At 43.6% G+C, this 12480-nt stretch overlaps 1 protein-coding gene across 2 annotated transcripts in view; it reads right to left on the minus strand.

Annotated features, from left to right (window-relative positions):
* The window catches only part of trmt61a (tRNA methyltransferase 61A), a 38137-nt gene extending 25666 nt beyond the window's left edge, over window positions 1-12471 (minus strand). Inside the window, exons 1-2 of one of the 2 annotated variants that reach the window (XM_078406523.1) lie at window positions 12376-12415; window positions 11407-11520 (exon numbers count right to left, since the gene is read on the minus strand). The gene's annotated coding sequence lies outside the window, so the exon portion shown is untranslated. Of the gene's footprint in view, window positions 1-11406; window positions 11521-12375 lie in introns of both variants that reach the window. The other variant, XM_078406522.1, reaches the window with a different exon arrangement.
* Window positions 12472-12480: the final 9 nt, after the last annotated feature.

The raw sequence follows: 12480 nt of genomic DNA on the forward strand, positions 1-12480 counted from the left end.
ATGCAGTGAGAAATATGTTGCAAGGTCGTGACATGCCTCTCATCTGGCTACAGGAGACAAAGCTCGAAGATCTCGGATGTCAGAATCATTTACCAGTAAGGAAACATCTGTTTGAGGTCATTACACAAACAGGAGTTCTGCAATGTCTGCACAGGCAAAAACAGTGCGAGAATTTTCCTCAAATGCCTCCTCCCACTAACCTAGGAGCGCCGCACAGCTGCAGTATAGAATCCATCCATCAAAAAACAACCGTGATTGCATGTTTCAGATGCGGATAAATTATCACATCAAAACATTGAAGCGGCATGAACACTCTCACCAGAAAATCATCCAAATCCATGAGCAGGACAGGAAAAGCAACCTCAGCGCCCTCTCCCAGGCCAACATCAAGACTTGAATCACTCTTAATGAGCTCCAGAAGACAAGCCATGGCATGCTCATGCCGCACTACAGAAACAATTATTTTACTCCAAGGTCTCATCACACCAGTGATTTCCCAGTAGAACAAAAAACTTACAGGACATTATCAAGGCCTCCTCAACAAAAGTAACATTCATATCACCTTGCCGAATCCTTGGCCCATTGCTATCCAAACTGACTGAGAAGCATCCTTGAAGGCACCAGGAATTTTCAATCTCTCTGACAGCAGCACATGAAAGCCAAATGCAAACTACGAATCAATCCAAACAATCTGTGACGGAGTCTGTGCATCTTGGATATAATTCATGAATCACCCACAGAACCGGGGCGGAAGAAAAATCATCCATAATTAGTTTAGTTTAGAAATACAGGGTGGAAACAGGCCCTTTGGAGAACGTACAAACTCCGCGCACATAGCACCCGTAGTCAGGATCAAACATGGGTCTCTGATGCTGAGGCAACAGCTGTACCACTGTGCCAAGATCTCAAAGGGTTAGCTAACAAATAAGTTGGGGCTGCTGCTGGAATGTATTTTCCCTCTCAAAATATTAACTTAAATTTACCTATATTCATTCTGCAGTACAATAATTAAACTAATATGTTTCTTTATCCCTAGGAAAAAAAACTGCAAATGCTGGTTTAAATCGAAGGTAGACCAAAAATGCTGGAGTAATTCAGTGGGTCAGGCAGCATCTCGGGAGAGAAGAAATGGGTGATGTTTCCGGTCGAGCTGCCTGACCCGCTGAGTTACTCCAGCATTTTGTGTCTACCTGTTCCTTTATCTCTGTATTCACTGATTAATAGACTCTTTCCAAAATAGTATAAATTTGAAGCTCTAACCATGGCACAAGGTCCACATGAAAGTTGGATCCAAATTTGCTCTATTGGTAGGTATTTGAATTTAAAAGATATTTGGAATAAGGTCTACCCACGGATCAGTACAAGATCTTTTGCTTTTCATGGTATAACATCGGTCATTTAAACTCAATTTAGGAAAAATTATAGAGTTCTGCAAGTGATGCACAAATTTGTCTCGGCAGTAAATAGAACAAGAACGGTCACTGCACAAAGATATCAACTGATGGACAGAAATGATGAAAAATTGAATTCACCTCAGAGCAGAACAAAGTAATGTATTTGGGGATGACAGGCAATACAAGCATATAAACGTAAGTGGGAGAATACAGATAAATATGTCAGGACCAACGACCTGGACACAAGCTCTCACATGGTCATTTCAAGTAATTAAATTAATTTGAAACTTAGAAAGAAAGATACATTTACCTCAGTTCAGTTTAGTTTATTGTCACATGTACTGAGGTACAGTGAAAAGCCTTTTGTTGCATGCTTATCTATAATGGGAATTTGAACCATTGGAATGCAGGAAAATCAATCTGGTTCACAAGTGTCCTCCAGTAAAGAGGCAGTTTTCCTTCCACAGGTCTCGCCTGTGAGGATCGTGACTCACTTTTTCCCCCAGAAAGTTGGTGTTGAGGGCCTTTTCCCTCCACTCCATCGAAGTTATCTGCAAGGTAGACACAAAATGCTGGAGTAACTCAGCGGGACAGGCAGCATCTCTGGCGAGAAAGAATGGGTGATGTTTCGGTTTGAGCCCCTTCTTCAGACATTCGACCCGAAACATCACCCATTCCTTCTCTCCAGAGATGTTGCTTGACCCGCTGAGTTACTCCAGCATTTTGTGTCTACCTTCGATTTTAAACCAGCATCTGCAGTTCTTTCCTACACATGAAATTATCTGCAAACCTTGCCGTAACTTATTTGGACTGTTCTGTAGTTTGCATATGGCCTCCATGTACAGTGCCCTCCATAATGTTTGGGACAAAGACCCATCGTTTATTTATTTGCCTCAGTTGTCCACAATTTGAGATTTGTAATAGAAAAAAATCACATGTGGTTAAAGTGCATATTGTCAGATTTTAATAAAGGCCATTTGTATACATTTTGGTTTCGCCATGTAGAAATTACAGCAGTGTTCATACATAGTCCCCCCATTTCAGGGCACCTTAATGTTTAGGACACATGGCTTCACAGGTGTTTGGAATTGCTCAGGTGTGTTTAAATGCCTTAATGCAGGTGTAAGAGAGCTCTCAGCACGTAGTCTTTCTTCCAATCTTTCCATCACCTTTGGAAACCTTTATTGCTGTTTATCAACATGAGGACCAAAGTTGTGCCAATGAAAGTCAACAAAGCCATTATGAGACTGAGAAACAAGAATAAAAATGTTAGAGACATCAGTCAAACCTTAGGCTTACCAAAATCAACTATGTGGAACATCATTAAGAAGAAAAAGAGCACTGGTGAGCTTACTAATCGCAAAGGGACTAGCAAGCCAAGGAAGACCTCCGCCGCTAATGACAGAAGAGTTCTCTCTATAATAAAGAAAAATCCCCAAACACCTGTCCAACAGATTAGAAACACTCTTCAGAAATCAGGTGTGGATTTGTCAATGACCACTGTCTGCAGAAGACTTCATGAACAGAAACACAGAGGCTACACTGCAAGATTCAAACCACTGGTTAACCGCAAAAATAGAATGGTCAGGTTACAGTTTGCTAAGAAGTACTTAAAAAAGCAACCACAGTTCTGGAAAAAGGTCTTGTGGACAGATGAGATGAAGATTAACTTATATCAGAGTGATGGCAAGAGCAAAGTATGGAGGAGAGAAGGAACTGCCCAAGATCCAAAGCATACCACCTCATCTGGTGGGGGTGTTATGGCCAGGGCATATATGGCTGCTGAAGATACTGGCTCACTTATCTTCATTGATGGTAGTAGCATAATGAATTATAGACAATAGACAATAGGTGCAAGAGGAGGCCATTCGGCCCTTCGAGCCAGCACCGCCATTCAATGTGATCATGGCTGATCATTCTCAATCAGTACCCCGTTCCTGCCTTCTCCCCATACTCCCTGACTCCGCTATCCTTAAGAGCTCTATCTAGCTCTCTCTTGAATGCATTCAGAGAATTGGCCTCCACTGCCTTCTGAGGCAGAGAATTCCACAGATTCACAACTCTCTGACTGAAAAAGTTTTTCCTCATCTCAGTTCTAAATGGCCTACCCCTTCTTCTTAAACTGTGGCCCCTTGTTCTGGACTCCCCCAACATTGGAAACATGTTTACTGCCTCTAACGTGTCCAACCCCTTAATAATCTTATACGTTTCAATAAGATCTCCTCTCATCCTTCTAAATTCCAGTGTATACAAGCCGAGTCGTTCCAGTCTTTCAACATATGATAGTCCCGCCATTCCGGGAATTAACCTAGTAAACCTACGCTGCACGCCCTCAATAGCAAGAATATCCCTCCTCAAATTTGGAGACCAAAACTGCACACAGTACTCCAGGTGCGGTCTCACTAGGGTCCTGTACAACTGCAGAAGGACCTCTTTGCTCCTATACTCAACTCCTCTTGTTATGAAGGCCAACATTCCATTGGCTTTCTTCACTGCCTGCTGTACCTGCATGCTTCCTTTCAGTGACTGATGCACTAGGACACCCAGATCTCGTTGTACGTCCCCTGTTCCTAACTTGACACCATTCAGATAATACTCTGCCTTCCTATTCTTACCACCAAAGTGGATAACCGCACACTTATCCACATTAAACTGCATCTGCCATGCATCCACCCACTCACACAACCTGACCAAGTCACCCTGCAACCTCATAGCATTTTCCTCACAGTTCACACTACCACCCAGCTTTGTATCATCTGCAAATTTGCTAATGGTACTTTTAATCCCTTCATCCAAGTCAATTATGAAGTGTATAGACACATCCTATCTACTCAATTTCAAACAAATGCCTCAAAACTCATTGGCCGGCAGTTCATTCTACAGCAAGACAATGATCCCACACATACTGCTAAAGCAACAAAGGAGTTTTTCAAAGGTAAAAAATGGTCAATTCTTGAGTGGCCAAGTCAATCACCCAGTCTGAACCCAATTGAGCATGCCTTTTATATGCTGAAGAGAAAACTGAAGGGGCCTAACCCCCAAAACAAGCATAAGCTAAAGATGGCTGCAATACAGGCCTGTCAGAGCACCACCAGAGAAGATACCCAGCAACTGGTGATATCCATGAATCGCAGACTTCAAGTACTCATTGCATGCAAAGGATATGCAACAAAATACTAAATATGACTACTTTCATTTATGTGACATAACTCCACCGTTCATTTCCCCCCAGTCCAACATGCACAATTCTTCACCACTACTGTCAACTAACCAAGCCAGTTTTTTAAAATCCATTCTGCCACTACCCTTTTTAGTCCTTCAATTCTGATGAAAAGCCCATTACATGGCACTGTACCAAATGAGTATTGAAAGTCCACAAAGACAACATCAATTGAATTTCCCACAATAAACCTCGGTGATTTCCTTTAAAAAAAACACTATCATGTTAGTTAGACACAAGTTGCCTTGAACAAATTCTCGCTGACTTTCTCCAGTCAATCCACACATCCAAGTTATGCTAAATCTGTCTTGATTGGTGCTGGGGAAAAATCTAGACTCAGAGTTAAACCAAGTTTCTGGGTTTATCGCCGAGCCCTTTTTCAAACAGGAGTTGAATGTTTTCAATTTTCATTCCTCAGTCACCACCAACTGAATAAACAGACATGTGGAAAACTATGGTCAGTGAATCAACAATGCCCTCAGCAATCCGAGATTTATTCCATCCAGCCCTGATGATTTATTCACTTGAAATGCCTTAGTTATACTGTATGGAAACAAACTATCGAGCTCACCACATCCACGTCAAATAGTGGGCCCCCATCAATGTTATTGCATCTTCCAGCCCTTGGCACACATCCTTCTAATCCTAGGCAATTTGAGTGCTTATATAGGCACTTAAATACTATCAGCGACTGCTTCCACCACTTTCTCCTGCAGTGTGTTCCAGGTACTCACCACTGAAAGAAAAAGATTCCCCTCAGATGCCTGCTAATTTCTTCCCCCTTACTCTGAATCTACACCCTCTCATTTTATTCACTTCTTATAAGGGGAAAAGTTACCTGCAGTCCACTCTCTCCTTCTCTCTCATAATCATACACCTCGAACACATCGCTTCTTAACATCCTCTGCTCCATAAAAAACAGGCACAGCCTCTCCTCATAACTGAAACACTCTATCCTGGGCAACATCCAAGTGAAACTCTTCTGCACTCTCATATATTTCCTGTGTTATGGTGACCAGAACTGCATGCAATTCTCCAGATCAGATCAGAGTAATATTTGATTGATTGATTGAAAGACACAGCATGGAAATAGACCCTTTAACCCACTGAGTCTACATCAATCACCCGTCTACACTGGTTCCACGTTATCTCACTTGGAATGTGGGAAAAAACACAGTAGATACCCATGTGGTCACAGGCAGATCATGTAAACTCCACACAGACAACACGCAAGGACAGGATCAAACCTGGGTCTCTTGTTTCATGAGGCGGTAGCTCGGCTAATTGCTCTACCAATTGCGCCACTGTTTTATAAAGTTAGATGGTAACCTCATTGCTCTTAATGGGGCGACCACATAAGGCAAGTATTCCATATGCCTTTTTACAAATAATTTACAAAGAGGTCACAGTCCCGATCCCTGTAGAACTCCACTAGTCCTTATAACTGATCCAAACACAAACAGGTCCCTATCATCGCTCTGTTTCCTATTGTCATAACAGTTTTGACTCCTATTTGCCAACTTGCCCTGTATCCCTGAGGCCCAAATCTTCCAGGATGGTTGAAAGCCATTCTGATGTCCATGTACAGTGCATTCTGAAGTATTCAGACCCCTTCACTTTTTGCACATTTTGTTACGTTACAGCCTTATTTTCAAATTGGATTAAAAAAAAAAAATTAATCATCAATCTACACACAATACCCCATAATAAAAATGGGGAAACAGGGGTGCTTAGAAATTTTTGTAAAGTAATTATATAGAAATGACTGAAATATCACATTTACATAAGTATTCAGACCCTTTGCTATGACACTCAAAATGATTCCAATGATTATCCTTGAGATGCTTCTACATCTTGAATGGAGTCCACCAGTAGTAAATTAAATTGATCGGACATGATTTGGAAAGGCACATACCTGTCTATATAAGGTCCCACAGTTGACAGGGCATGTCAGAGCAAAACCCCACGCATGAAGATTAAGGAATTGTCCGTAGACCTCCGAGACAGGATTGTGTCAAGACACAGATTTGGGGAAGGGTATAAAACAATTTCTGCAGCATTGCAGGTCCCGAAAAGCACAGTGGCCTCCGTCATTCTTAAATGGAAGAACTTTGGAACCACCAGGACTCTTCATAGAGCTGGCCGCTAGGCCAAACTGAGCAATCGGGGGAGAAGGGCCTTGGTCAGGAAGGTGACCAAGAACCCGATGGTCACTCTGACAGAGCTCTAGAGTTCCTCTGTGAAGATGGAAAAACCTTCCAGAAGGACAACTATACCTGCAGCACTCCACCAATCAGGCCTTTATGGTAGAGTGGGCAGACGGAAGCCACTCCTCAGTAAAAGGCACATGACAGCCCGCTTGGAGTTTGCCAAAAGGCACCTAAAGGACTCTCAGACCATGAGAAACAAGATTCTCTGGTCTTATTAAACCAAGATTGAACTCGTTGGCCTGAATGCCAAGCGTCACCTCTCATCACCTGGCCAATCCCATACCTACGGTGAAGCATGGTGGTGGCAGCATCATGCTGTGGGGATGTTTTTCAGCGGCAGGAACTGGGAGACTAGTCGGGATTGAGGGAAAGATGAACGAAGCAAAATACAGAGAGATCCTTGATGAAAACCTGCTCCAGAGCGTTCCGGACCTCAGACTGGGGTGGAGGTTCACCTTCCAACAGGACAACTACCCAAAGCACACAGCCAAGACAACACAGGAGTGGCTTCGTGACAAGTCTATGAATGTCCTTGGGTGGCCCAGCCAGAGCCCGGACTTGAACCCGATCGAACATCTCTGGAGGGACCTGAAAATAGCTGTGCATTGAAGCTCCCCATCCAACCTGACAGAGCTTGAGAGGATCTGCAGAGAAGAATGGGAGAAATTACCCAAATATAGGTGTGCCAAGCTTGTAACGTCATACCCAAGAAGACTTGAGGCTGTAATCGTTGCCAAAGGTGTCTCAACAAAGTACTGAGTAAAGGGTCTGAATACTTATGTAAATGGGATATTTCAGTTATTTCTTTTTAATTACTTTACAAATATTTCTAAACACCTGTTTTTGTTATTGTGTGTAGATTGATGATAAACAAAATGAATTTAATCCATTTTAAAATAAGGCGGTAACGTAACAAAATGTGGAAAACGTGAAGGGGTTTGAATACTTTCTGAATGCACTGTAAATCGCATCTACTGCACCATCCTCATCAATACATTTTGTTACCTCAAAAATAATCAATCAGATCAGACCGAATCTACCTTTGACAATGCCATACTGGCAATCTCTGTAGAAACCGAGATCTGCTGATGTTGTATTACAAAACAAGACACCAAGTGCTGGAGTAACTCAGTGGGTCAGGCACAGATGCTGCCTGACCTGCTGAGTTTCTCCAGCACTTTGTCTCTTTTTTTAACTGACTATCGCTAATCAGCCCCTGCCTCTTCAATTGATCTTGTTTCTCAGGACTTTTTCCAGTAACTTTCCTACTACAGATTTAGTGCAGCAAGCTCGCCATTCTATTGCTCCCTTGTTAATCAGTTCTTAGTCCATCAAGAAACCCAACTACATTTTCCCTTGTGAAGACTCTGGCATAATTTTCCTCCTTGATTTTGATTAGTTCATCCACCAAAGCTGAAGGAACTAATACAGGTCCACCACTGATTTCCCGGCACCCTTGGATCCAGAGTCTTTCTGGATTGTTCCTTTTGACAGACCAACAGCAGTCATGTCCTCTGTGAGAAATCCAAAGGTACCAGAACAATCCGCCTAGGCCCACAAAGTCAGCCTCGGAATAGGGTGGTTGAGTGGGGAAATGGTGTCCATTATTGTTGATTTTCCGCTTTAACCAACTGAGAGATTTGCTCCAACCATCTAACAGTCGCTCCGTGAAACAACAAGTTGGTTTCAAATATAAGGTAATTTTTGAAGATAGACTCAAAATGCTGGAGTAACTCAGTGGGACAGGCAGCATCGCTGGAGCGAAGGAGTGGGCGACTGAGACTGAAGAAGGGTTTCGACCCAAAACGTCACCCATTCCTTCTCTCCAGAAATGCTGTCTGTCCCGCTGAGTTACTCCAGCATTTTGTGTCCATCTTCAAAAATTACTTTATATTTGAAACCAGCATCTGCAGTTGCTTCCTACACATAAAGTTCTTAAGATTAAAAAAAATTACTGCAAGCTAAAAATACTAAACGCCGTTTGTTACATTGTGTAATAGAGTATCATTGCACAAGTGTCGATCAAAGCAATTGCTTATCAATTTCAATGACCTCCCGCAGTGTAACTAGCAGCCTGAATTCTTAAAGAAACAGTGGTGTCTGGTGTCCAACAATTGAGAGGGAGAAGGGAAAATCGGAAGTGTCAGTATTACAGTATAGCAAAGGGGATTACAGAGGCATGAGGCAGGAGCTGGCCAAAATTGACTGGAAGGAGGCCCTAGCAGGAAAGATGGTGGAACAGCAATGGCAGGTATTCCTGGGAATAATGCAGAAGTTACAGGATCAATTTATCCCAAAGAGGAGGAAAGATTCTAAGGGGAGTAAGAGGCACCTGTGGCTGACAAGGGAAGTCAAGGACAGCATAAAAATAAAAGAGAAGAAGTATAACATAGCAAAGAAGAGTGGGAAGCCAGAGGAATGGGACTCTTTTAAAGAGCAACAGAAGATAACTAAAAAGGCAATACGGGGAGAAAAGATGAGGTACGAGGGTAAACTAGCCAATAATATAAAGGAGGATAGTAAAAAGCTTTTTTAGGTATGTGAAGAGGAAAAAAATAATCAAGGCAAATGTGGGTCCCTTGAAGACAGAAGCAGGGGAATTTATTATGGGGAACAAGGAAATGGCAGACGAGTTGAACCGGTACTTTGGATCTGTCTTCATTAAGGAAGATACAAACAATCTCCCAGATGTTCTAGTGGCCAGAGATCCGAGGGTGACGGAGGAACTGGAGGAAATCCACATTAGGCAGGAAAAAGTTTTGGGTAGACTGATGGGACTGAAAGCTGATAAATCCCCGGGGCCTGATGGTCTGCATCCCAGGGTACTTGTGGCTCTAGAAATTGTGGACGCATTGGTGATCATTTTCCAATGTTCTATAGATTCCGGGTCAGTTCCTGTGGATTGGAGGGTAGCTAATGTTGTCCCACTTTTTAAGAAAGGAGGGAGAGAGAAAACGGGAAATTATAGACCAGTTAGTCTGACATCAGTGGTGGGGAAGATGCTGGAGTCAATTATAAAAGACGAAATTGTGGAGCATTTGGATAGCAGTAACAGGATCGTTCCGAGTCAGCATGGATTTACGAAGGGGAAATCATGCTTGACTAATCTTCTGGAATTTTTTGAGGATGTAACTAGGAAGATTGACAGGGGAGAGCCGGTAGATGTGGTGTACCTCGACTTTCAGAAAGCCTTCGACAAGGTCCCACATAGGAGGTTGGTGGGCAAAATTAGAGCGCATGGTATTGGAGGTAGGGTACGGACATGGATAGAAAATTGGTTGACAGACAGAAAGCAAAGAGTGGGGATAAATGGGTCCCTTTCAGAATGGCAGGCAGTGACTAGTGGGGTACCGCAAGGCTCGGTGCTGGAACCACAGCTATTTACATTATACATCAATGACTTGGATGAAGGGACTAAAAGTACCATTAGCAAATTTGCAGATGATACAAAGCTGGGTGGCAGTGTGAACTGTGAGGAAGATGCTATGAGGTTGCAGGGTGATTTGGACAGGTTGTGTGAGTGGGCGGATGCATGGCAGATGCAGTTTAATGTGGATAAGTGTGAGGTTATCCACTTTGGTGGTAAGAATAGGAAGGCAGATTATTATCTGAATGGTGTCAAGTTAGGAAAAGGGGAAGTACAACGAGATCTGGGTGTCCTAGTGCACCAGTCACTGAAAGGAAGCATGCAGGTACAGCAGGCAGTGAAGAAAGCCAATGGAATGTTGGCCTTCATAACAAGAGGAGTTGAGTATAGGAGCAAAGAGGTCCTTCTGCAGTTGTACAGGGCCCTAGTGAGACCGCACCTGGAGTATTGTGTGCAGTTTTGGTCTCCAAATTTGAGGAAGGATATTCTTGCTATTGAGGGCGTGCAGCGTAGGTTTACTAGGTTAATTCCCGGAATGGCGGGACTGTCATATGTTGAAAGACAGTCTTGAATACACTGGAATTTAGAAGGCTTGAATACACTGGAATTTAGAAGGATGAGAGAGGATCTTATCGAAACGTATAAGATTATTAAGGGGTTGGACACGTTAGAGGCAGGAAACATGTTCCCAATGTTGGGGGAGTCCAAAACCAGGGGCCACAGTTTAAGAATAAGGGGTAGGCCATTTAGAACAGAGATGAGAAAAAACTTTTTCAGTCAGAGAGTTGTGAATCTATGGAATTCTCTGCCTCAGAAGGCAGTGGAGGCCAATTCTCTGAATGCATTCAAGAGAGAGCTCGATTGAGCTCTTAAGGGTAGCGGAGTCAGGGAGTATGGGGAGAAGGCAGGAACGGGGTACTGATTGAGAATGATCAGCCATGATCACATTGAATGGCGGTGCTGGCTCGAAGGGCCGAATGGCCTAGTCCTGCACCTATTGTCTATTGTCTATAACCTTTCTTTTACTCCGCATGTCCCATTCACCCAGTTCCTTTCCCCTTCTCCATCTACTTCTCCCCATTTCCTTCCATCTTCTCCTTGCTCACTCCTCTCTGGTTCTACATTTCACTTCCCAGCTTCTTTCCTTGCATATTCCACATCTGTACTCTTTTTCTCGACTTCGCCTCTTCTGATCTGCCAACCAGCTCTCCTCACCTTTTTTCACCTTCCATTGCCGGTTCTTGCCCCATCACTCTCTCCCAGCTGTCACTCTACTTCAGTCAGTCTGAAGAAGGGTCCCGAGGGTCAAAGGGGGATGCAGCTTAACTTCTGTCTGGTCATAGAATCATAGACAGAAACAGGTCCTTTAGCCCAACTTGCCCATGCCATCCAAGTTGCCCCATTTATACTAGTCCCACCTGCCTATGTTTGCCCCATATGCCTTTAAAGCTTTCCTATCCATGTAACTGTCCTAATGTCTTTTAAATGTTGTGAAAAAAGTTGCCCCTTCCTATTAAACCATTGCCCCCTCAAACAAACCTATATCCTCTGGTTCTTGATTCTCCCACTCTCACACTAGAGCTAAAGAAGGGAAACTGGCCCTTTGGCCCACCAAGTCTGTGCCAACCAGTGATCACCTGCACACTAGCATTCTTATGCACTTGCAACAATGTACAATTTTTAACCTACAAACCTGTGCGGTTTTGGAGTGTGGGAGGAAACCGGAGCACCTGGAGAACATACAAATTCCACACAGACAGCACCTGTAGTCAGGATCGACCCTGGGTCTTTGGTGCTGTACGGCAGTAACCGCCGCACCACTGTGTCGCCCCAACTTCCTATTATATCTTTGCCCCCTCACCTTAAATGCCCTCTGGTTCTCAATTCCCCTACTCTGTGCAAAGGATACTGTGCATTCACCCAAGATATTCCTCTCATAATCTATGCACTTCTATAAGATCACCCCTCATCCTCCTGCGCTCCAAGGAATAGAGTCCCAGCCTGTTCAACCTCGGCCTACAGCTCAGACCCTCGTGTCCGGGCCATATTATGGTTTCTGTGTCTGTTTCTGTTTCTATTATGGTAGATCTTCACTGCACCCTATCCAGCTTGACAACATCTTTCCTGTAACATGATGCCCAAAACTGAACACAACCCAGAAATGATCAAGGCCCGTAAACTCACCGGTAGCCGGGCCCACACGTGTAACCCCTGACAACGGCGGTCGCTCGGCTTTGACGTCGTGGCCACTGCCCTCCTCCGTGCGGTCGTACGTCCATGACGTCAGGC

The sequence above is a fragment of the Rhinoraja longicauda genome, chromosome 10, assembly GCF_053455715.1.
Source record: "Rhinoraja longicauda isolate Sanriku21f chromosome 10, sRhiLon1.1, whole genome shotgun sequence".
Lineage (NCBI taxonomy): Eukaryota > Metazoa > Chordata > Chondrichthyes > Rajiformes > Arhynchobatidae > Rhinoraja > Rhinoraja longicauda.